This window comes from Balaenoptera acutorostrata, chromosome 3 (assembly GCF_949987535.1).
Source record: "Balaenoptera acutorostrata chromosome 3, mBalAcu1.1, whole genome shotgun sequence".
NCBI lineage: Eukaryota > Metazoa > Chordata > Mammalia > Artiodactyla > Balaenopteridae > Balaenoptera > Balaenoptera acutorostrata.
Genome location: NC_080066.1, coordinates 33882531 through 33906939, shown reverse-complemented (window position 1 = coordinate 33906939; position 24409 = coordinate 33882531). Strand labels below are relative to the sequence as shown.

At 42.3% G+C, this 24409-nt stretch overlaps 1 protein-coding gene across 1 annotated transcript in view; it reads left to right on the top strand.

Moving 5' to 3' along the window:
* Nucleotides 1-24409, top strand: part of CTXND1 (cortexin domain containing 1) — a 57049-nt gene that overhangs the window by 21613 nt on the left and 11027 nt on the right. The window lies entirely within an intron of this gene.

The window sequence follows — 24409 nt, the reverse complement described above, 5'->3', positions numbered from 1 at the left end:
CAGAAAAAGAAGGGAGGTTCACAAAAGCCAAGGGTTTTCCCTTTTTCGCTGGCTGCCTTGCCCACACTAGGCTGGTCCTCACTGCCACTACCCTCATTCACAACCCTCATCATCTCTCTGCTTGTTGATTGCAGGTCTCCAGGTGTTCAGTGTCCCAGGCAGACCCCACCCCATTCCTAGGGCGTGGCTCTCCCCATGCCCACCCCAAGTACTCCCTCCAAACATAGGAACTTACTACTCAGAGTCATTGTGGATCCCCATGCCCCAATGGCCCCAGAAGCACCACACTATCCGGGTGCCCAGACTGGAACATAGTCTCATGAACCTGCTTAGCTTGGTAACCAAAGCAATCCCATGGTTATTGCTTTAATATCACCATTAATGGAAACGCGTTTCCAAAATATAAACTGTGCACAGGTATCAGCCATTGCTGTTCTCAACGTCCACAGACGTTTCCCTGGTCGCAAGATGGGAAACGTTTTTACAAAGTTAATGGGCTTTTCTCTTTCACCTTCACCCGGTTCATCCTGGGCAACGATCTGCTGGAGAAGAGATTAGAATGCTACAGGCGGCATGCAGAAAGAAAGGTCACACTCATATTCAGTTCCTGACACAATCAAAAATACAATTATGCAGCAGAATAATAGCCTTGCAAGCCAGGCTATTATCCTGAGAAGAAATTTTCCAAACTCCCTTATTTCCTTCTTTATTTAGCAAATCACAAACCAACTTAGAGTAGTTGGCTCATAAATTTCTCCCACGTTTTCGAGCCTTGTCTATGTTCTTAATGAGATATTAGCTGCATTCAAGAAGGAGAATTAGACTCAGGGGAAGTAAAATTTAGAAAAAAAAAAAAAGAAGAAGGCAGGACAAAAAATGGCAGGGGGGATGGTGAAAGAGAGATTGAAGGTGGTGAGATGTGTCCCCCAAATTCTCCACACTTGGACTTGGCAGGGCAAGGTGCATTAGAGAAGTTGAAGGATCACTGAGGACTGAGGGTCCTTCCCCTTGGGGATGGTGGGACAGACACAGAGAAGCGGTGGTCAGATGCCTGAGCAGAATTAAACTCGATATCAATAACAGGAAGGCAACCAGAAAATCTCTAAATGTTTGGAAATTAAGCAACACACTTTTTAAAAACTTATAGGTCCAAGAAGAAATCGCAATGTAAATTAGAAAATATTTTGAGCTTGTGGGTTACAGCTAAAGCACTACTTATGGGAAAATGGATAGCTCTAAATGCATAGGTTGGAAAGAGAAGAAAGGTCCAACTTTAATGATGTATGTTTCCAACTGAAGAAGGTGGAAAATGAACGGCAAAATCAAAGGCCGTAAAGTAAGTGTAGAAATCAATTAGATAGATAGCAAACATACAACAAAGCCAAGGGTTAGCTTTTTTAAAAGATTAATAAAATTGGGACTTCCCTGGTGGCGCACTGGTTAAGAATCCGCCTGCCAATGCAGGGGACACAGGTTTGAGCCCTGGTCCGGGAAGATCCCACATGCCGTGGAGCAACTAAGCCTGTGTGTCACAACTACTGAGCCTGTGAGCCACAACTACTGAAGCCCGTGCACCTAGAGCCCATGCTCCACAACAAGAGAAGCCACCGCAATAAGAAGCCCGCGCACTGCAACAAAGAGTAGCCCCTGCTCACCACGACTAGAGAAAGCCCACACGCAGCAATAAAGACCCAACGCAGCCAAAAAAATTAATTAAATAAATGTTTTTTAAAAATTAATAAAATTGATAAACTGGTAAAGAAAAAGAAAGAAAATGCTAATTACTGATATCAGGAATTAGAGGGCAGCATTACAATAGATTCTACATATACTAGAAAATAGTGAGATGGGACTTCCTTGGTGGTCCGGTGGTTAGGACTCTGCACTTCCACTGCAGGGGCCGCGGGTTCGATTCCTGGTTGGGGAACTAAGATCCCACATGCTGCTCAGCACAGCCAAACAATAATAATAAATAAATAAATAAATAAAAATTTAAAAGAGCAAAGAAAATAGTAAGAGAGTGGTATAAACAAACAACTTGCAGTCAGTTTGACAATCTGGATGAAATGGATACATTTCTTTAAAAACACAGCTGAGCAAATGTAGTGGTCCAAGGGAGGTGGCCTTGAAGTTTGGCTTTCTCGAGCTCCCTTGCTTTCTGTGTGGCCTCTGAGACAACACCGAGGCTCAGCACCCCATCCCAGAGACTGAAGTGAGCTGCACGGCCATCAGGCCAGATGGAGAAAAGAAGAGGGCTCAGAGACGCTACAGCCAGGGAGAGCTGGTGAGAAGCCACGTCAACCAAAGAACCAGAACACCACCGCCAAGTTACAGCAGCCGACAGCATGAGCAAAGAAGAGCCGTGGGGACACAGAAGCCAGGCAGAACAGGGACCTAGCCCCAGTGGCCAGGGGACCAGCACAGCCACCACACCTAGTGCCACAGGACACATGATCCACACACCCCACCTCCCTGGAGCCCAGACACCATCTTAGAGAAGGATGAACTAGAAGACTCTTGGAAGGACCTACCTTTTTTCCCTAGAATGCCTGACTGTTGCCTTAAGGTGCTGCGTACAATAATCAGATCAGACAAAATTTAAACTGTGTTTGACACTTGGAAAAAGAGTACTTCAATAACAGGCAAAAAAGAAAGACGTTACATTTTCTCTGTGTATCAGAGTTGTGATGGGAATGATTTTCAATTTTCATACATTGTCTCGTTTCCAAGAGGACAATAGAAGTGTCAATGTATAATTTTCAAAAAGTTAAAATCGGACTTCCCTGGTGGCTCAGTGGTTAGGAATCCGCCTGCCAATGCAGGGGACATGAGTTCGATCCCTGGTCCGGGAAGATCCCACCTGCCGCGGAGCAACTAAGCTTGTGCACCACAACTACTGAGCCTGCGTTCTAGAGCCCACGAGCTACAACTACTGAGCCCACGTGCCTAGAGCCGGTGCTCTGCAACAAGAGAAGCCACCGCAATGAGAAGACCACGCACCGCAACAAAGAGTAGCCCCCGCTCGCCACAAGTAGAGAAAGCCTGTGCGCAGCAACAAAGACCCAACGCAGCCAAAAAATAGTTAAAATTACGACTCTCATGAAAATATATAAAGTGAGCAATGATTTATTCAATTCTTTAATGAAGGGACCATCAGGATGGTAAGGCTAGCTCCAAGAGAATTGGAAAAAGTAAATTATTCGAAGTCCCTGAAAGAAAGCTGCTTGAATACAGTTGCTGATTTACATACAAAATTTTTAATGTCTTACAGAGCAATAAACTGTAAGCTCTGGAGTGATCTTTTCTACCAGGTAAAATTCTTTGCCTTGCTATCGGGCAAGAATCATCTGCATTGCTAACAGTTTTCTACAAGTTACATCTACTCTTCAGATTTGTAAAATAGTCTAACCAATAAATAGTAAGGAGCAGATCAAACAGAGGCCCACAGCCAGAGAGAATCAATACAGCCTGGGCAGGCCTACTAGACACAAACACACCCAGCAAACACAGAAAGGTCATTCAGCAATCCTATGGCCCCATTTCCAAATCTTGCACACTTTTTCTTAACAGAAATGGGTGAGTATATGTTGACATTTGTGCCATTTGGGAGGTTGTGAATATTCAAGTGACAGGAGCTGAAAGTCCTCATTCTTTTCAGTGGTGACATCATCCCCCACCCCCGACCCCCAGGGACATTTAGAGACTTAGCGTGACACTGGCCACCCAGCAGAATGCAATTTATGATTACACTGCTGCAGATCTGCAAACAGAACTGATTCTCTGCCTTATGTAATTCTGTCAGCTCCAGAATTCCAGAAAGTAGCTCTAGAAACTAATCAATTGATTTGAGGAAGGTCTATAAAAGTATCTTGTTATTTTCTAATAACTAGCCAAGCCTTAAAGAAAATTAGGTCCAGGACCTTCAAATAATTCAGAACAGCACCAGGAATCATACTTTGCACCATGCCCACCATTGCTGTTTTTCCCAACCAGACATGTACCCGCCTCACCCTAATCAGCTCCTCCTGCCTCACTTCAGTATAAGGCCTTCCAGCCTCAATGTGAAAGAATTTAATATCTTGGGGAATATCGTCCAGCCCAGATGGAACTCTCTTTGTTTGAGATAAATATAAAAAGGAATTTTTTTTAACGATATGTATGTATCTTTTATATTTTTTGCACCTAATGTTCTCCCCTAATCAGCCCAAAGCACACCATCACAAGGATTACTCATACTTTGCTGTACAGCAGAAATTAACACAACATTGAAAATCAACAATACTTCAATTAAAAAAAAAAAGCTAAAAGAATGGGTTATTCAGCTTTTGACTACCATACACCAGAGTAGAATTTTTTGATCAAGTCAAGATTGCTTTGAAAGCTAGAATACCAAGGGAATAGGAGGTTATCACCCTTTCATTTCCATGAGACTATCAAGGTCATGGAGTTCTTCCACCCTATAGAGAGGATGCTCCAACACAGCCCCCCTCCCCCTCCCATCTAGCCAGGCCAGGTGGCTTGTGGTCCCAGAGTGGAAGGAGAATACGGTGGAGAGCAGTGCTTCTCAAACTCTCCAGCGAAGAACCTGTTGTTGCTGGGTTTCCCCTAAACTCCCAATCTGTGGTTTTACTGCGCATGATCAGTACTCAGCTTGTACCACGTGACTCATACCTAGCTGGTCAGTGCGGTGTCCCGGGAGAGAGTCTGCTATCACACACGTGGATGTCACTGCAATGTCAAATTGCTGTAAAAGTTTCCTAACACTCACTCTCAAGTCTGTGCTGACCTGGTGTGAACCAGGAAGTTCAAGGACAGACATGAAGCCTGCTGTAAAAGAGACAGAAAGCCTGAAGCCTGTCGCTTCCAGGGCGAGAGATCATGGGAGGGAAAAGGGGGACAAGGAAGGTGAGCATGTAGAGGGGCAGGAGCTTGTTTCCCAGCCTCACGTGTCTTGGGGGTCACACCATAGGGGCTTTCAGAACACCCAGCTACATGTGAGGAGCTCACAAACATGGGGTCAGGAGCTCACTTTCTGGGCATGCGGTGAGGGAAGTTGCAGGACCTAAGATAAGCCCACTGATGGTGACCATGTGTAGGAGAAGTGGCACAGAGGTGGTGAGATCACAAGCCCGAGGTCGTGCTCCTGGGTCCCCACTGCCTGTCGTCACTGCGCATCCTGGGGTGTGACGTGTGACAGAGTCAAAAGCCCAGGGTTAGGAGGAAAGTAGGACCATGGATGAGGACCTGGAAACAGGGGCAAAGCCCATCATTCCAATAGTCCGGAAGGGACCAGGCACACTACAGCAGTCACTGTTCTAGGGAACGGAAGCCAGCAAGGATCCAGAGGAGGACTCTTGGATCTGAAGGTCCTTATTGCCCACTGCAAGGATGTCGTAACCACTCGTAGACACAGATGTCAACTGGAGGAGGAGGAGGGAAGAGAGGCAGAACTCAGAAAGCCTGCACGTTTACCTAAAGATATGGACCATTGAAGTCAGCCTCAGTGGGAAGTGGAAAGTTGAATGACAAATAATGAATGAATGAATGAAACTGAAAAGCTGAAGAAAGTAGAAGACTGTGATATTGTTAATGAGTCAGTGTCCCCTACTGCTCACCAAGGTGGGTGCCTGTGAAGGACATTCAGTCTGCTGTAGGAAACACAGGTACTTTTTCTTTGCACGCCAAGGTTACTGGGTTTGTTTTGTTTTTCTTTGTAACATTAAGGAAGGAGCTGGAATTCAAGAGTCAGGGGAAGCATGTAGGAAACTATGTATTTCACAAAACACAAGTAATTTTTAAATAGAATCTGCTAGGCGCACTCAATAAAACTCAGCGAACCATGATCCCAACAAATAAGATATGAAGACTAGAGCAGTTAATAGACAAAAGAGCAAAGATATGGGGCGGGGGCAGTGAATGTTGCTCGTTTCAAAATGAAGAATTGCTTCCTTGTTTCTTTCTCTTCATTCTTTATATCCCACTGAAATTACCAAAGAAATAAAATGGAGACACAAACGCCTGTAGCAGTGCAGGAAAAGGAGTCAGGGTGCCCTCAGTGGAGCAGAAGAGGATAACAATTTCTGGAAGATATGAATCAGATGGGAGCAGGTGACAATCACTGGTTGAATGCTCAACACTTATGTCAAAGGTTGACCCCCGGAGGGACGTGGGACTATCTCCAGCAGCAGCAGAAGGCCCAGGGCCAGAGTATCAGGCTCTGGCAGCCGGGGTGCTGGGGTGCTCAGCCCTGGGGCTCAGGAGAAACTGAAAAACTCCAATCTGAGAGCCGTGCCAGGGCCTCCTGCATGAAAGGCTTGCCATTTGCCCCAGGGTCTCATGCATGGACTGCTTCCTAAATGAAGTAGAGAATTTGCTCTTGGAGACTGCTAACCCAAGCAGGAGGGCCAGGGGAGGGGTGTGGGGAGGGGGCCACCCCACCAATACTGAGGGGGAGGAGAACTCTTAGGAAAGAACAAGACCTCGAAGCAGCATCTGCAGGAGAAGGCAGGTTGAGCGATGGACATTAGAGAAAAACAAAGGGGTTTATAAAGCTCTGCCCTGAACCCAAGCAGGGAGGATCCAGAGCAGGAAGGTGCCCTATTCCTTCTTAATTGGCTGCAATCGGGGATTTGCTTCTAGAGTGGATTTTGAGCTGCCCACCTTCCCCTGGGAGGAGGGAAGGGCTAATCTCTTCCTTCTGTTTCTGGCCCAAGTTCCCTGAAATAAAACTCGCCTCCTGCTGCCCACTTCAGTCACTGTGCCCAGGGTGGACCCTACCTGTGGAGCCCTGCAGCTCTTAGAGCAGATGGCTGGGTGTGCGGAACCAAGGTAATTGCTGAAGGATCCACAGCGGCTTCCAGTATAAATGGATCTACACCTCCTTTCATAGAAGTGAGCAGACAAAAATATGAGGACATTCAACATCCCAACAAGCTGAGCAAGACTCGGGATAAAGCTAGAATAAGAAAATGGGGTTTTGGTAAAAAGAAAGACAATGGAACAGGATAGAGAAGTCCAGAAATAGATGGTTCTGGCTATCGATTGCTGTGTAATTTACCACCCAAATCTTGACTTGAAACAATAGTAACCATTCATTTTGATCACAGATCTGGGAGTTGAAGTCCGCTCTGCTAGGCAGTTATGGTTCAGGATCTTTCAGGTGGTGGTGGTCAGACGGTGGTTACGGCTGGGGTCTTCTCCAAGTTCTTTCGCTCCCGTGTCTGGCACGTGGGTTGGGAAGACTCACACAGCTGGTGCTGGAACAGCCTGGCTCTTCTGGCAGTCTCTCCACATGGCAGCCCTGGGCAGTTCCTGGCATCATGGCGCAAGGCTCCCAGAGCCAGTGCCCAAGAGAGAAGAGCAAAAGTTGTGTGACCTTTTCTAACCCAGCCCCGGAAGTGACACAACATCCCTTCCACCTCATTTTATTCATTGAGGCAGCCGCAGAGGCCCAGCCAGGTCCAAGGGGAGGGGCCGTGGACTGCCCCTTTTGCAAGGATTTGTGGACATATTTTTAAATCTGTACCTCAACCCAGTTATATGGGTCACTTGACTTGCAGTGAAGGTGCCACAGTAACACAGTACGAGAAAACATGGTGTTTCCAATCATTGGTGCAAAAGAGATCGGATATCTGTTTGGGGAAAAAAGACGAACCTTACTTAACAGCAAACACAGACATTTATTTTAGTGCATGGCAAAATATATAATTTCTGGGAGCAAACATAGGAGATCTTCATGACATTAGGGTAGGAAAAAAATTCTTAAAAAGGATATAGAAAGCACTAACCATAAAAGGAAAAATTAATAATCTGTATTTTATTAAAATTAAGAACTTCTGTTCACTAAAGACATCAGTAAGGGAATGGAAAGGAAACACAAAGACTGAGAGAAGATATCTGCAATATACATATCCAAAAGAAGATTCTTATCTAGTATATATGTCATGCCTACAAATCAAAAAGAAAAAGACAAATAGCCCAATAAGTAAATGCTCAAAAGACTTAAATAGGCATTTCACAGAGGAGGATAGCCAAATAGTTAAAAAGAAAAGAAAAAAAAAACTCATTTCACATTAGGGAAATGCAAATAAAACCCACACTATACCCAACAGAATGGCTGAAATTTAAAAGTCTAAAAATACCAAATGCTGATGAGGATGTGGAGGGACTGGAATTGCTGGAAGGAATGTAAATGTGTACGTCTACCTTAGAAAACACTTTGGCCATATCTGCAGAAGTTGAACATACAACTACTATATGGTCCAGCAACCTGACTTCAAGGAATACAACCAATAGAAATGGGTACATGTATTCACCAAAAGATAAATAAAGAAGTCCAAATATTTCTTAGCAGCACAATTCATAATAGGCACAAGCTGGAAATAACCCAAATGGCCAACAGCTGTAGAGTGAAAAAATAAATTGTGCCATGGTCACACAGTGGAATACTTTGCAGCAATAAAAAAGATCTATTGATAGATGCAGAAATACGGTTTAAAAATCATAGACCATAATTTGAGTGAAAGAAGCCACACACAAAAGAGTACACACTTCATTTCATTTATAGGAAGTTTATAAGCAGATAAAACTAATCTATGGTGATATCAGAATGTGATTTCTTCTGGGGAGCAGGATACATGTGTGTGTGTGTGTGTGTGTAACAAATATGCCTAAGAAATTATATTAAGTAGTCATAACCACAATACCTCTATCATAACCAACAAAAATTAACCCTAACTCTTTAATATCATACAATATTTAATCCATGTTCAATTTCCCCCAATTATTTCAAAGAAAAATATAAACATATATATTAGGTACTCAGAAATAAGCAGAAAATGTGCATTTTCTCATGGAGAAAATGATAAAACATGATTAATGAACATGAATGAAAGCCTGAATACTTTTGTCATGAGTCGAAGACTCCATATCATAGAGATGGCAATTCATTACTAATCAATTTATGAATTCAGCACAATTCCAATCAACATCCCAACAAAATGATTCTAACATATTTGAGGGCCAAGGTACTTTTGAGTAAAATTAGAAAGTGGAGGACTTGGACTAGCATATATCAAGATGTACTATAAAGTCATTGTAACATAGTTTCAGACAGCATTGTACTGGCACAGGGAGAGACAGTAAACAAATTTAAAATAGATAGCGAGCCCAGAAGTGGACTCCTGTGTAGATGGAAACTTGAGGTTGCATTACAAATCACTGGGGAAAGGACAGACTAGACAATAGATGGGGATGAGATGATTGTCTATCCATATGGGGAGACACAACTGTGCACCTCCATGTCAGATAACATGAAAATCAATTTCAGATGGATGGTAAACCTAAGTAAGAAAAACAGAATGTCAAAATTCTAGAAAATATATATAGGAGAATACATCAAAGACATCAGGATAGGAAAGGATTTAAGAAGTCACAGAAAGAATAAATTATAAAGGAAAAGATGAATGAGGCTGACTATATTAAACTTTAAAACAATTTGAACAAGTAAAAATGGATTCTATGAACAAAGTTAAAAGACAAGCCACAGACTGGGGGGAAATTTTGCAAAGCACAGGACCAATGAAGAAATATGTAAAATGAAGAAACAAGGACTTCCCTGGCTGTCCAGTGGTTAAAACTCTGTGCTTCTAACGCAAGGGGCATAGGTTCGATCCCTGGTTGGGGAACTAGGATCCTTCATGCCGTGCGGCATGGCCATAAATGAATGAATGAATGAATGAATGAATGAATGAATAAATAATAATAAAATAAAATGAAGAAACAAACAAGAAAAAGAAAAGTATACCTAGGAATAAACCTACCTAAGGAGACAAAAGACCTGTATGCAGAAAACTATGATACTGATGAAAGAAATTAAAGATGATACAAACAGATGGAGAGATATAGCATGTTCTTGGGTTGGAAGAATCAACATTGTGAAAATGACTATACTACCCAAAGCAATCTACAGATTCAATGCAATCCCTATCAAACTACCAATGGCATTTTTCACAGAACTAGAACAAAAAATTTCACAATGTGTATGGAAACACAAAAGACCCTGAATAGCCAAAGCAATCTTGAGAAAGAAAAACGGAGCTGGAGGAATCAGGCTCCTTGACTTCAGACTATACTACAAAGCTACAGTAATCAAGACAGTATGGTACTGGCACAAAAACAGAAATATAGATCAATGGAACAGGATAGAAAGCCCAGAGATAAACCCACACACATAGGGTCACCTTACCTTTGATAAAGGAGGCAAGAATATACAATGGAGAAAAGACAGCCTCTTCAATAAGTGGTGCTGGGAAAACTGGGCAGCTACATGTAAAAGAATGAAATTAGAACACTCCCTAACACCATACACAAAAATAAACTCAAAATGGATTAAAGACCTAAATGTAAGGCCAGACACCATCAAACTCTTAGAGGAAAACATAGGCAGAACACTCTATGACATAAATCACAGCAAGATCCTTTTTGACCACCTCCTAGAGAAATGGAAATAAAAACAAAAATAAACAAATGGGACCGAATGAAACTTAAAAGCTTTTGCACAGCAAAGGAAACCATAAACAAGACAAAAAGACAACCCTCAGAATGGGAGAAAATATTTGCAAACGAAGCAACTGACAAAGGATTAATCTCCAAAATATACAAGCAGTTCATGCAGCTCAATATCAAAAAAGCAAACAACCCAATCCAAAAATGGGCAGAAGACCTAAATAGACATTTCTCCAAAGAAGATATACAGATTGCCAACAAACACATGAAAGGATGCTCAACATCACTAATCATTAGAGAAATGCAAATCAAAACTACAATGAGGTATCACCTCACACCGGTCAGAATGGCCATCATCAAAAAATCTACAAACAATAAATGCTGGAGAGGGTGTGGAGAAAAGGGAACCCTCTTGCACTGTTGGTGGGAATGTAAATTGATACAGCCACTATGGAGAACAGTATGGAGGTTCCTCAAAAAGCTAAAGATAGAACTACCATACAACCCAGCAATCCCACTACTGCATATACCCTGAGAAAACCATAATTCAAAAAGAGTCATGTACCGTAATGTTCATTGCAGCACTATCTACAATAGCCAGGACATGGAAGCAACCTAAGTGTCCATCAACATATGAATGGATAAAGAAGATGTGGCACATATATACAATGGAATACTACTCAGCCATAAAAAGAAACAAAACTGAGTTATTTGTAATGAGGTGGATGGAATAGGGTCTGTCATACAGAGTGAAGTAAGTCAGAAAGAGAAAAACAAATACCGTATGCTAACACATATATATGGAATCTAAAAAAAAAAAAAAGTTTATGAAGAACCTAGGTGCAGGACAGGAATAAAGACGCAGACGTAGAGAATGTACTTGGGGACATGGGGAGGGGGAAGGGTAAGCTGGGACGAAGTGAGAGAGTGTCATGGACTTATATATACTACCAAATGTAAAATAGATAGCTAGTGGGAAGCAGCCGCATAGCACAGGGAGATCAGCTCGGTGCTTTGTGACCACCTAGAGGGGTGGGATGGGGGTGTGGGAGGGAGCCGCAAGAGGGAGGAGATATGGGGATATATGCATATGTATAGCTAATTCACTTGGTTATAAAGCAGAAACTAACACACCATTGTAAAGCAATTATACTCCAATAAAGATGTTAAAAAAAAAAGAGAAAAGTAACCCATCAATTCAAAAAGAGAAAAACGAATTGCCCAATAAAGTTATGAAAATATACTCAACATCATTAGAAATCAGGGGAAAGCAAATTCAATCCACAGTGAGATACCATTCACACCACCGGAATGGCGGTAGTTCAAGTCTAACAATACCAAGTCTTGCCAAGGATGTGAAGCAGGAGCTTCTAAGGACTGCTGGAGAAAGTGTGGATTGGAACAACCACTTTGGAGGAAAACTTGGCACTATGCAAGAAAGTTAGAGAAAGGCTTATTATAGGACTCAGGGATTCCAGTCCAGTTAACACACCATAGAAAAAACCCGGCCCAAGTGTATATGCATAAGAACATTCACTGAAACATTGTTTTCATTATTAAAACTTTGAAATCATATAAATGTTCATTATTTGGAGAAGAAATGAACAAATCTTGGTCCAACCACAGAATTCTATGCAGCAGAGAAAATGTATGAACTAGCATGTATTTTTAGCATGGGAAAAATTCTCAAAAGTCATCATGTTGAATGAAAAAGCAAGCAGCAGGGTGATGCAGACTTCATAACAGCCTGCATTTAAAGTTTTAAAAACAGAGGAAATAGTACTCAATGTTGTGTATGAATACATACTTATATAGTAAAAATATAAAAATATGCATAGGAATGATTCACAACAACTTCAGGATAGTATTCACATCTATGAAGGAAAATGGCATGTGGGCTCTAGTTAGAATACCTAGTTGGTTTCCACTACATCTCTGGTGTTTTGTTTATTTTGAAAAAGGAGACAAGCCAAACCATAAATATTGGTTAAAACTGGATAGTAAATATATAGATATTCTCCATATTCTCTCTAACTTTCTGCATGTTTAGCTCTTTCAAATAAAATACTGGCAGAAAAAAATGGTAATAGATACTATTGAGAAAAAAGGTAATGAGAAAACAATTCATTGGAAAGCAAGAGAAGAGCGTAGAATTGATCTATAACATCAATAATTTTTTAACATCTTTATTGGAGTATAATTGCTTTGCAATGGTGTGTTATTTTCTGCTGTATAACAAAGCTATACATATACATACATCCCCATATCTCCTCCCTCTTGCGTCTCCCTCCCACCCTCCCTATCCCACCCCTCTAGGTGGTCACAAAGCACCGAGCTGATCTCCCTGTGCTATGCGGCTGCTTCCCACTAGCTATCTATTTTACATTTAGTAGTGTATATATGTCCATGCCACTCTCTCACTTCATCCCAGCTTACCCTTCCCCCTCCCCGTGTCCTCAAGTCCATTCTCTATGTCTGCATCTTTATTCCTGTCCTGCCCCTAGGTTCTTCAGAACCTTTTTTTTTTAGATTCCATATATATGTGTTAGCATACGGTATTTGTTTTTCTCTCTGACTTACTTCATTCTGTATGACAGTCTCTAGGTCCATCCACCTCACTACAAATAACTCAATTTCGTTTCTTTTTATGGCTGAGTAATATTCCATTGTATATATGTGCCACATCTTCTTTATCCATTCATCTGTCGATGGACACTTAGGTTGCTTCCATGTCCTGGCTATTGTAAATAGTGCTGCAATGAACATTGTGGTACATGTCTCTTTTTGAATTGTGGTTTTCTCAGGGTATATGCAGTAGTGGGATTGCTGGGTTGTATGGTAGTTCTATTTTTAGCTTTTAGAGGACCCTCCATACTGTTCTCCGTAGTGGCTGTATCAATTTACATTCCCACCAACAGTGCAAGAGGGTTCCCTTTTCTCCACACCCTCTCCAGCATTTATTGTTTGTAGATTTTTTGATGATGGCCATTCTGACCGGTGTGAGGTGATACCTCATTGTAGTTTTGATTTGCATTTCTCTAATGATTAGTGAACATCAATAATTTTAAAATCCCATCAAAATGGAGAAACTTTGGAAAGTCTGACCAAGAGTAAGCACAACTGAATAATATATGCAGAGAGAAATAAGCAAATAACTACGGCCAAGAATGACCAAAAAAAGTAATAGGAGAATACCATATACGATTTTATGTCACTAAAGTTAAATATTTACATAATATAGACAATTTCCTCCTCCAAAAAATTATGTTTCCCAAATTGCTATAAGAAGAGGTAGAGGGCTTCCCTCGTGGCGCAGTGGTTGAGAATCTGCCTGCCAATGCAGGGGACACGGGTTCGAGCCCTGGTCCGGGAAGATCCCATATGCCGCGGAGCAACTAGGCCCGTGAGCCACAACTACTGAGCCTGCGCATCTGGAGCCTGTGCTCCGCAACAAGAGACGCCGCGATAGTGAGAGGCCCGCGCACCCCGATGAAGAGTGGCCCCCTCTTGCCGCAACTAGAGAAAGCCCTCGCACAGAAACGAAGACCAAACACAGCCAAAAATAAATAAATAAATAAATTTATTAAAAAAAAAAGAAGAGGTAGAAAATCTAAATACACTGGCATCCATTAAAAAATCAAAGTGTTGTTCATCATCCATTTCCAAAAAAGACCCCAGGCACAGGCTGAGTTTTAAAAACGGCTAAGGAACAGATAATTCCTCTTCCTAAACTATTAGATATGCAGAATTATACAGAAATCTTCCTCTTGTACTTAGAAATTAGCACAACCTTGATACAAAAATCTAACAGAATAGTACACCAAAAAATCAATAGATCCATTTCACTTAGTAATGGTTGTAATAACCCTAGATAAAACATTAACGTTTGAATCCAGCAGTGTTTTAAAAATAGTGTACAGAGTAGAATTTATTCCAGGATATAAATTTGGTTCAACATTAAGATATTTTTTCATAGACAGTGAAAAAATCCACGTTCATCTCAAAAGATCCTGAAAATCATTAGAATACTAGAATCAATAAGAACAGCTAGCATTTATTAAGCATTTACTATGTGCTGAGAATTTCCCATGTTTTATTTAATCCTCATAACAATCCTATGAGGTCGATGTCATCATCATCCCCTTTTCTCTATATAAGGGAACTAAAACTTAGAGAATTTAAGTACTTTGTCCAAGCTAGGAATAAAACATCCTTAACTCGGTGGAAGTTATTGACCAGAAACTAATAGCCAACACCATAATCATTGAAATAGGATTCCAACCCCTTGCTTGGATCTCCACCAGCCCTCATCTTTGGCAGTCTTGTCTCAGTTTCCTAGATGTTTCTTTTTAGAGCTATGTTACTATGCAGTCCACAGGAGGACAGAGGCCCTGCTTATAAGTGGCGCAGACGAAAAACACAAGATGAATTTTTCCTCTCATGTCCTTGCACTAGAGCCTACCTTCTGCCATTGGAAGGAATTCAAGGAAACCAGAGATTTTTGTTGGAGATCATGGATAGTGTCAAGTCACTGCCCTCCCCAGCAACCAGCATTCAAGAGTGCTTGTCCCATAAAGGAATCCTTGATCACATCATTTGCCCTTTCTGAGCTACAGTCTCAAAATAATGGCACTGGATTGGATGCTGTCCAAGGTCATCACTTCTGATTCTATATTGAAAGACTGATTATCCAAAACAAGGCTCAAATTACTTTTGAAAATCGCAGCAAAGGAAACGTCAGCTTCTTGGCCCACCTGCTGCTAGATAACACTTGTAAAATTTGTAAGAAGGAAATGTGAACATCTCAATTCATGGCTGGAAATGAATTATGTTCCTTAGAAAAGAAACATCTCTTCCCAGTTTGCAAAACTTTGGGCTCTTGTCAGTTTACCCTTCAAACCCAGGAAAGCAATTTGTGGAGCTCTGCAGAGGGGATTTGCATTAACTTGGGGGAAATACTATCAACAGAAAGTGTTCCCTTTTGCCATATGTTTAACACAAGTAGAGACAGAAAACATATGCTCCGTGCACTTTCATGGAGACCCAGCCCTAGCAAACAGGAAGACAGTGTTCAAAGTTTTCTAACGCAAGATGAGGTAAGGACAGACATTTTAAAATGTCATGTTGGTTCTGTGTAGCAGGATATTCAAAGAGATGGAAATTTAACATTTCTTTCTGGGAAATAAACTGCTGATGAGCAGACCTAGAGAGATGCCGGGGGAGGCGGGCATATTTGCATGAGGAGCCTGGGAGCCTCGTGAATGGAAACTGATTGAGACTCTACCCCTTTGCCCCCGAGATTCAAGTTCCAGAAATCTGCTTCAGTAGCTCACGATTTGCCTAAACAATATCCAGAGGGAGGAAAGAGCAACGAAGCCTCTGAAATAAAATCATCGTGAGGATAAAAGCATTAGGCTTGGAGTTGGTGTCTCTTGAGAGAGGAATGGTTTGAATCCCTGAGGCTGTGGATCCTGGGATCGGTCACAATCCAGCCATCCTGGAGACTGACTAGAGTCCCAGGAATGTGGCTCATACATGAGAGCGAATCTAAGGAGCTGTGACGTGGGGTCTCCTGACAGAGCACTTTGGAAGGCTAGAACAGCCCACACCTGGAAGAACCACCTACGCTATAAAGTAAGCTTCCTAGTTGTCCACCAGCTTCCCGAGGTGATGTGGCATCCTTTGGCCTCAAGGGGGCGCTCCACCTGGAAGGCATGAGCAAACTGGCCCTTTGGTCATAAATAAGCATGTTGGGGACGTCTTAGTCCCAGGAAACATATTCAAAGTTGGTGACTTTGGAGCTTGAGCTGTTCAGTAGAACTATTAACAAGAAACGTGTTCCTGTTGTTTTATAATCCCAAAGTGGCAAAGAGGAGCACAGATATATAAGAGGAGAGGAAGCCTAGTGGTGGCCACCAGGCTGTCCCCAGTTCTCAGAACAAGGAAGGGTGCCTCCCCAGTCCAGGGAAGCTCCAGGGAGGCCATGATGCACTGGAGGACTTTAAGCAGCTTCATGGACTTGGCCTTGGTCTGGTTGCTGGACCCCAGCCCAACTTGGGCTAAGCAGCGGCTCTTGACAAACCTCTCATGGAGATTGTTTAATTTTGTTTTCCAATACTGCATATTTTTAGTTCATTTTGACCATTTACATTCTAGAAAACATCCATATCATTGAATTTTTCAAATGTATTGGTGGAGTTTTACACAGCACTGCCTCTTTATATTTTTAATCTCCTTAGTGTCTATGGTTATAACCTCTTTCTCATTCCTAAAGGTGTATATTTGCTTTTTCTCTTTTTTTCTAGATTAACCTTGCCAGAGGTTAGCCCAGGTTCGAAGTATACAAAGACCTTTCTCTGTGGTTTATTTTTAATTTTATTGGTGCTCTGTTTTGTGAATTGTTAATTTCTGCTTTTAATTTTACTAATTTCATCTTCCAGATTTCTTTGATGCTGTTTTTTTTAACTCTCAGTTGATTTCTTCTTTCCCTTTGTTTAATTCTTTTTGTTTAATCATGAAAGCTATGATTTTGGCCCTGAGTGTAGTAAACAGCTGTCACTCACCTCACCCCCTAACTTCTAATATGTAGTATTCTCATTAGAGTGATTTTCTAAATATTCTGTAATTGCAGCTTAATTTTCTCATTAACTCAATAATTATTTTTTAACATTATTTAAATCAAATAGCTTGTTGGTTTGTTAGTTTGTTTAATCCTTTGTGGTTGGAAAATACAGCCTGTAAAATTTCTACTTTTTAAAATGTGTGGGTGTTTTCGTTGTAAATCGACACTAAATCAATTTTTGTAAATGTTCCATGAACATTTGAAAATAATGTATATTCCCTACAGGCAATAAAAATGTCTCTTCAGCTTACCAATTATATTATTCAATTATTTTTTGTCATTCTCCTAGTTTTATCTTTAAATATTCAAACACATATCTTAACCTACACTACCCTATCAATATTAAAATAGAACTGGCATTAAATTATTGAATTAATTAAAATTATTAAAATATTTACATTACCCAAATAATATTAAAAGTTTATTATATTCTGATTTCCTTCCCCCTTCCCTCCCCTAATTTTTATTGAAATAATGTGGAATTTTAGATACAGATTATTTTTGTAAAGTCTTTATGTTATGTAACTTTTAATTTTAAAATTCTTTTTTTAACATTTACACTGTTTTATATCTATATTTATTACAATTATTTACACTATAGATTATTTTATTGGTTTTATTATTCTCTGCATGTCTTCCTCTCCCTTGAATCTTTCACTTTGATTTATTTATTGGTATGAATAAATTTATTCATTTATATCAATATTCATTTATTGAAAGGGGTACCTCTTCAAGCAAGTTTTTTTTGGCTGGAAAGATGGAGGACGTGTATGCGTGAGATGGGTACTTCAAATCCATTAATATCTGAAGATGTCTTTCTGTTGCTCTCACAGCTGAATAGCATTATTTTATACAGAATTCTTTGTTTTTACTCTTCCCCTTCAAAATCCTAAAGATATTGCTCCCTGTTCTCAAGTAGTTAGTGTTATAGAGGAGAATCTGATGCCAGTCTATTGACATTATTTTCTTATGCTCTGTGAATAGCCTACTTTTCTCTCTCTCTTTATATCCTCATAGCTTTTTTTCTTCCCCACTATCTTTGAAAGTCAGAGGTCACCAAGAAAAATGTAGGTGTAAGTCTCTTTCCATTAAAAATCCATTATATTAAATTAGTCCTTTTAAGCTACAGACGTAAGGCTTTCTTCAGCTGAGGCAACTTTTCTTCTATAATTTCTTCTATTCTTTTCTCTCCTCCTGAAATTCCTATTCCAAGTGTAATTTAACTCCTAGGTATGCCATGATACTTATTGTTTGAGCAATCATATTCATTTCTGTTTTCCCTTACTTCTGAGATCTTTCCTGTTTCCTGGAAGTTTGAAAAAGTCTGAGGCAAATGACAGGAGCAGGTCATGGACAGGATATGACATGCTCTTCCCAGAGGCCTGAGAAGTCACGGGCCGGGTGTGGAGGGTAGCTGTGTAGTCATCATCTGCTTTTCAGTGGAAAGCACAAGCAGGAGTCAGCACAGGGAGGGTACCAGAAGGATGTTCTGAACTGTGGGGAAGAGCAGAGAGACCTGCAGGCCAGACTGAGACCAGGAGGGTCTGGGTGACTCAACTCCACATCCCCGTATGCACACTGAACCCATGAACCAAGCAGGTGATTTGGGAACACGGTCTGCGGACAAACAGAGGGGAGTCTGAAAGCAAGCTTATCAAAGGAGGTAAAAAAATCAGAGAGCAGGCTCTCAGCAGACCAAGAGTAATGTCAAGCTTTCCAAGTGTGTTTTGTCCCTGCGCTCATGGGAGAACGGGAAAGATCTGGGCCAGAAAAGGACCATTCTTGCATTTGATCCACATGCCAACCCCATGAGATAGGCATAGTTAGCCCTATTTTATAGGCAAGGAGGTTGAGTCTTAATGGGGGCAACTTTTTCAAGATCCTCCACTAGTAAACAGTGAAGTCAGAATTCGAACCCACATCCATGTGTCCAGAGTCTGAGTTTTCCCGTGGTGTCACACCACCTTATATAGCATTATATATATACACTATATATATATATATATACACCATAACAATGTAGCATTATCTTTTTTTTTAACACGCTCCTCGTAACCAGTAGAAAGCTAGTGCCCTTCCTGGCATTATTCAGCGCACTGCCTTCCAGAAATGAAGATGGTTTTTTTCAGGTGTTTTCTATTTGAGAGTGATTCTATAAGGAAGAGAAGTTCACTAAGTTTACCACAAATAATGGATCTTTTAGTGTAAGGACGAGAACAGCCTTGCCCCTGTTCTCCGCTCATTGCCTCTCAGGGTCTCTACTGATGCGCTTGCTCTGGCTTCTCTTGTTGCTGTGACTGCCATGCCTGAAGGATCAGCAGGCTGGGAAGGGCAAGATCTACAGCTCCCACTGCACCACGCTCCCTGCCTCAGTTCTTGATGTTACAGCCTCAGCAAGACCCCTGATGAAACTCTCCGTATCTTTTTTTTTTTTTTTTTTACTTTTATTTATTTTTGGCTGCATTGGGTCTTCATTGCTGTGCGCGGGCTTTCTCTAGTTGCGGCGAGCGGGGGCTACTCTTCATTGCAGTGTGCAGGCTTCTCATTGCGGTGGCTTCTCTTGTTGCGGAGCACGGGCTCTAGGCGCGCGGGCTTCAGTAGCTGTGGCTCGTGGGCTCTAGAGCGCAGGCTTAGTAGTTGTGGCGCACAGGCTTATTGGCTCCGTGGCATGTGGGATCTTCCCGGACCAGGGCTCGAACCCTTGTCCCCTCCATTGGCAGGCAGATTCTCAACCACTGCGCCACCAGGGAAGTCCTCTCCATATCTTTGTGCAATTTCTTTCCCCTCTCTTTCCCCAACTATATGGCTGCCTTTGTCTGACTTGCGTCAGTGCCCAAAGCTGGTGTGCTCTTGTTCCACCTTCATTTTGGTTTTCAGTTCCCTTTTAAGGTGCGTTTTTCTGACAGCCTGCCAGTGAGTCACTCCTCCTCTAGTAAGTAGACATCATGTTCTTGTGTACCTTTGATTGATTTGTTTCCATTTCTCCAAACCTGGGGAAATAGAGCATGTCTTTTATAGATCGAATGTAAGAATCAAAAGGGTTGTGTACAGAAATGCCTTTATCTTAAACCTCTACAGTGACTTCCTGTTGCCTATGTAACAAATGACCACAAGCTTAGCGGCTTAAAACAACAGAAATATATTCTGTTACAGTTCTGGAGGTCAGAAATCCAAAATGAGTCTTAAGGGGCTAAAATCAAGGTGTCAGCTGGGCTGGTTCCTATGGAAGGCTCCAGGGGAGAATTCATTCCTTGCCTCTTTCACTTAGAGAGGCTTCCAGAATTCCTTGGCTTCTGGCGTCATCATTCCAGTCTCTGCTTCTGTGGTCACACTTCCTCCTCCACTGTAGCCAAAAATCTCCCTCTATAATTACTCTTCTAGGACACTTGTGATTACATTTAGGACTCAGCCAGAGAACCCAAGATAATCTCGCCATGTTAAGATCTTTAACTTAATGACATCTGCAAAGTTCTTTTTGCCATATAAGATAACATTCACAGATTCCAAAGGTTCAGTTGTGGACTTCTTGAGGAGGTATTATTCAATCTACTGAAATCCACTCTCTGGCTTCCAAAGATTCATCTCTATCCTATATACATTCACCCCATTCTGACATCCCCAAAATTCTCAACCCATTATAGCATCAACTCAAAGTCCAAAATTATCAACTCCAAATCTAAATTATCTAAATTAAGTATAGGTAAAACTCTGCATATGATCCACCCTGGGGCAAAATTCCATCTGTGGAACTAGAAGTCAAGTTATCTGCTCCAAAAATACAGTGGTGAGACAGGCATAGGATAACAGTTACACACATTCCCATTTTAAAGGAGGAAAAAAAATGGAAGGAAGAAAGGAGTCACCAGTCCCAAGCAATTTCAAAATCCAACTGGGAAATCTTCATTAGTTTTCAAGGTCTGGGAATAATCTGTGACTCAAGGATCCACACAGCTCTGCACTCTGAGCCAAAGCTCTTCTCAGAGTCATTATTCTATTGTCTTGAAGAGTAGAACACTTTGTAGCTGACTAGTTTTATCATCCTGTTCCTGCCTGTAGAAATTTTAGAGTCCAATAGTCTTCCTTCATTTTATCTTGTCTCTGTCCCTTTCGGTTCCAGCCAGCAGCATTCCTAATGTAACATTCTCAAAACCTTTGTATATTACCCATGCATGTCCCAGGGATTCACTCCATTAGATAAGAGAGTCCTCCAAAGACCTTTTGTGGATAATCTCATTTCTATTCCTGGTTTCTGCTGAGATGGCTGAGTGGCATATCTAATCTCTTCCCCACTAGCAAAAGGTTGTCCAGTCCCACCCTTGGTCTTCTGTTCAGAACACGCTTTCCTGATAGTGAATCTCCCAATTTTAGCATCTTGTGCAATCTGGGTAGGGTAAGAGTCCTTGATGTAAACTTCTAGGCATTTCGAGTTCTCTGCACGCATGGGTAAAGCAGCTGCAGTAGCCCAAGGGCAGTCTTCTAAAAAGCAGTAGGTGTGAGCTGCTAGGGTCAAAACATACAGAGGCTGGGAGGTGTGCACACCGAATAGTTAAGGGAGTATGAGATCTAAGTGAGACCAACAGCATCGGCATCGTATTATAAAAGTGATACAGCAGAACTGGTATGACGGCTTATGGAAGTATGATACAATGATGATGCCTTCTCTTGGCGGAAATATTCTCTTTTCTTTTATCTGAAACGGTGCTGCTTCATACAGCCTCCTTGCTCTGCAATGTTTCTTAGAAGTTAGGGATATTTAAATATTGGAAGATAACAAGTTCTCACCACAGTATTCCATGAATCCCATCCCCTCCATACATCCTTCCCGCCCTGGTAGTGGTTATGGTCTTAATCATCTCTTAGCATATGCTCATCATTTCCCTCTGGCAAGACTGTTAATCGCTCTGATGGAGGCGTGGAGCCACCAAGCGCAGTCCCACAGGACAACGTAATTGGTGTCGGGTTATGACACTGGACATCTTCTGTGTCCTGAGCAAATGTCATCCACTTAACCCATCTGTCATGTGGGGAAGTGATTCTGACAGGTCACGTTTCATAATGGTTCCGCTACTATTTATAGAACCAGTGGATGATTGCACGTGATCAGCTCCAATCTTTGTTACCTGATTGAATCCACAATGTCGATACAGCCCGTTGTTTCTCCCCACAGTAATAAGTGACATGCTTTTTCAGTCCCCTTGCTTCCTCCCATTGGTGTCCAGAGGGCAGCGGCTAAGTGCAGGTTTGCATCACCTCTGACCTTTCCTGTGAACCCACAAGGGGTGGGCCTGGCCTGGTTCCAGCCTGGCAGTGCCCCTCAGCCAGACTTGGACCCTGCCCTTGAGGAACTGACACACTGCTATGGACTGAATTGTGTACCCCCCGCCCCAAAATTCATATGTTGAAGCCCTGACTCCCAATGTGTTGGAGATAAGGCATTTAGGAGGTAATTAAGGTCAAATGAGGGAATAAAGGTGGGGTCTTCGCCTGATAGGACTGGTGGTCTTATAAGAAGAGGAAGAGAGGGCAATGTCTCTCTCCCTCCTTTCGTGCTCATATTGGGCTGGCCAAAAAGTTTGTTCGGATTTTCCGTAAGATGTTACAGAAAAACCCGAACGAAATTTATGGCTAACCCAATACGTTGAAGAAAGGCCATGTGAGGACACAGCGAGAAGGAGGCTTGTCTGCAAGCCAGGGAGAAAAACTCTCACCAAAAACCAACCCCACCAGATCTTGATCTGGGACTTCTCGCCTCCAGAATTGTGAGAAACTTAATTTCTGTTGTTTAAGCCACACCGTCGGTGGTATTTTGTTATGGTAGCCCTAGCAGGTAAGGCACACATATGTACAGAAACAAAGAAATATGTCAGCACAGGGAGTAAGGTCTCGAGCACCCCACTTCCAGCCCCGGGGAAGCACATACATTTGTATGTAAATCCTCTATTTGTGTTCCCTTTGAACTGTGGCTGCCCTATTGCTTGTTTGTTTCCTAAAACCCTGACTGAGATGCTTGTTTCCAGGGCCTCTATTTGGACTGGTCACTTTGTCCTGTGACTTCCCCATGGCATATGGCAGGACTCTTTTCCATGTGGATCTTCTACACCCCAACCCTAGAACCGCTCACTTCCACAAGTGTGCTGGCTCAGCCCAGCAGCCATTCCCCTTCAGGGTCATTCACTCGCCCAGATCAGAAGCCCGGACTCAAGCAAGTTCACGTCCAGCCGCCCCAAGACCGTGGCAGATGGAGCATCTGGCTTGCGCAGGTGCCACGCTGAAGGACGGTTCAATTCTGTTGCGGGCCACTGAGCTGGCCCCTGGGAAGGCTGGCTCCTCAGCTCCCAGGGGACGGCAGCCGAGTTCAGTGTTGCATCGCTCCCGGGTGTCAGGTCCTCACTGGGAAACGGGGTTGGAAGGGACGTGTGCTGGCCCAGTAATTAAGATTAATGCGCACGCTCCGTCTGGAGGGTGGAAAGATGAATTTGTTCTTTGCATCCAAGTCCTTGGCATTCATTCCAGCCGGAAGCATCCAGAAAATGCTGATAATCTTCCTCTGGGGCATGTTACCAGCTTATAGGGACCAATTCTCGCCCCATACAAGACACGGGAGGGTAACGAGACAATTTCTCTGAGGTCTGACTTTTACAATTGGTGCAGAGTATCTGATATTAACTTAAGGCAGACCGTTGGCCAGGGATTTCAGAGTCTGTGCTTGAGAGGTCACACTGGGTGCAGCTGTGAAACACAAGAGCATGAAACTCCAGCATGTCCCTCCGTCCCTGAGAGCCACCAAGGACCATGTGGCTTCAGTGCGTGTGGCCCAAAGCACAGGCCTGGCTGGGGTCAGAAATGTGAGTGTGCTCCAAGGTCAGCTATGCTATCACTCTGAGATGCTGAGAAAACCCCTCCCCCTCCCTAAATTCCAGTCTCTTCATTTCTGAAATGGAGAGAGGTGGACTAGATCCGTATTTTCAAAGTATGGTCCAAGGAACCCTAAAAGTTCCATGGGAGCCCTGAGTGCAAAATGTACACCACACTCAAGATGGTGTCACCACTGGATAGGGTGAGAGGAAGGGGTCCTGCATGCTCTAGTAGTTACAACAGAAGGATATATTTCTGGAAAAAGAAAAGGCAAAGCAAACATGATTAGGCAATACAACTGTCCCTCAGTAGCTGTGGGGAGTCGGTTCCAGGATTCCACTGGATACCAAAATCCACAGATGCTCAAGCCCGTTATATAAGATGGTGCAGTATTTGCATGTAATCTATGCACGTCCTTCTGCGTAC